The 2365-nt window shown below is 39.5% G+C and overlaps 1 non-coding gene across 1 annotated transcript; it reads right to left on the bottom strand.

Annotated features, from left to right (window-relative positions):
- Positions 1-1050: 1050 nt before the first annotated feature.
- On the bottom strand, positions 1051-1156 carry LOC122060340. The gene has a single exon (XR_006134359.1). It is a non-coding gene; the product is annotated as a small nucleolar RNA R71 (small nucleolar RNA).
- Positions 1157-2365: the final 1209 nt, after the last annotated feature.

Here is a 2365-nt window from a genome sequence, read left to right as displayed (position 1 = left end):
CTCCACTCTTACGAAATAGGGCTCCACGTAACTCTTGTGGGGCCCGCAAGTGAAGCACAAACGACTCGAACCCCTCCCCCTCACCATGAAGGTGAAGAAAGAGAGAGAGAGGAGAGGGGATGAGGATGTATAGCCCATCCATCTTCGTCCGGTACCCTCACACCCTTGTGTTCAACCCGTTAGCTACATTGATCCGTAAGTTTGCAGTTACTTTTAAATTTCAAACAAGTTTTTGGCACCGTTGCTAGGGAGACAGTTCCATATTATTTTTTGCTTTCTTTTGGTAAATCAGAGTGCTTTGTTTGCTTTTTTTTGTTTTTATTTTTCTTCTATTGAATTCCTGAGAAGAACAACTTACAATAATAGTTGTATCGGTGGAGGTCACCTAACCTCATAGCATGATAAAGACAGGTTTCACCCTGTAGCAGTACCTCAGGAATTGAATTAAACAACCCTGGATCCTTGCCGGTAAGCTCCGAAAAAGCCAAAAAAAATAATTTAAAAAAAAGTTTTTCTTTTCATTTTTTGTGCTTGTCTTACTCTAGTTGTGGGTAGTTTACTATTGCATAGGTGTTAGGTGGGTACGTAATACTAAGAATCGATTAGAAAGAAGAGATCCAATAAGTAGTGAACCTATACATTTGCTCTTTTTAAAACCCTTCAATTTAGGAGACCAACAGCAGAATCCTCCACCAAAATCTCTGAAAGATGGTTCTACCCTGCTAGAGCAACCCAACCTTCCTACATAGTTCTACCACAAGCTCAGGGCTATAATTTTGAGCTTAAATCTCAATACATCACTATTTTGCCCCACTTTCATGGGCTGACCTTTGAGGATGCATACTTATTTCTAAGGGAATTTGAAGAGGTATGTGTTCTAATTAATATCCAACAACTTTCTAATGTTTCTGTTAAGCTTAGGTTCATCATATTTGCATTGAAGACCAAGCTAAGAAGTGGTTATATGGGTTACCCACAAATTCCATAATCACAAGGGAGAAATTCATAGTTGCCTTCCTCATGAAGTTTTTCCTAACTCACAAGACCAATACGCTTAGAAGTGATATCCTTTAGTTTAAGCAAAAACCTAATGAGTCCTTTTCCAAACTTAGGGAGAGATTCAAGGACTACTCCAAGAATGCCCTCACCATGGCCTAGAATAATGGCATTTATGTGAAATAATTTATAAGGGTATTGATTACCCAACTAAACAAATGGTAGAGTCTATGTGCCCTGAGGGATTCACATCCTTTACAGATGAAGGAAACGCATGAAAATTCTTACTTGACTTAGATGCAAAACCCATGAGTGAAAATCCACCTAAGAAAGTGAAAGAACCATAGGAGGGAAAGGATATTTTGTGGATGGGATAGTAGCCAAGGAAGCCCATTTGGATAGCCTAATCAAGAGGATTGAGGCTGCTGTTCTTAGAGAGCCATCATCAATCAATTTGGTTAAGATGTGTGCTTGGTGCCAGTCCCCTGGGCATGTTATAGAAGAATGCCCCAATACCACTGGGGGCACTTCCAATGAAAGTGTGAATGCCTTATATCAGAATAATCCATATAGTAACACTTACAATACAAGATAGAGAAATCACCAAATTTCTCCTGGAACTAAAGCAACCAAGCAAGGCCTTCCAATTTCCATAATTAAGGTCAACCTGGACCCCAAAGGCCTCCCTTTGGACAATAATCTTTATTTCAAAATACTTTTCCTAGGCCAAATGTAGGACCTCAGGCTAGTTTTCCTATGGCCCCTCTCCTATCATCTTATTAGTAACCCCTTGGGTTTACCAACACTGGAGAGGCAAGTAGAATAAGTGACTTAGAAAAATATATGGCCCACCTCATGACAAGCCATCAAAATCTTATGAGAGAATTGACCCAAGTTGTCTCAATTATTTGTGAGAGGGAGAAGGAAACTTTACCAGTCAATCAGAGCCTAACCCTAGGCATCATCAACCTGTTAGTTCATAGGCACCAACTAATGCACCAATAAATATAGTACAAGGTTAGACCCAATAAGGGCCCTCCAATCAATGTAATGTTGTTTATACCCTTAGGAGTGGTAAAGAGTACTAACAGAGTGTTCCTAAATCTTCCTCATCCATTACTCCTGTTAAGTCTCCTTCAGTTGAGGACACAAGTGTGCCTCTTGTTCCAGGTTCGTCTGATGAACCTAAAGATTCTTCTAAAACTAAAGATGATTTGGTTGAAGAAATCAAAATGATTCTTCTGAAAAAGGGCAAATCCCTAACAGTCCTTATGTTCCTCCTGTCCCCTTTCCTAATCGGTTGATAAACAAAAAGAAGACTGCTTCCATGGATAAGATTTTAAAAGTCTTCAAAAAGGTAGAAGTGAAC

This window comes from Macadamia integrifolia, chromosome 13 (assembly GCF_013358625.1).
Source record: "Macadamia integrifolia cultivar HAES 741 chromosome 13, SCU_Mint_v3, whole genome shotgun sequence".
NCBI lineage: Eukaryota > Viridiplantae > Streptophyta > Magnoliopsida > Proteales > Proteaceae > Macadamia > Macadamia integrifolia.
The sequence above is the reverse complement of the archived record's forward strand: the minus strand, read 5'-3'. Positions and strand labels throughout refer to the sequence as shown.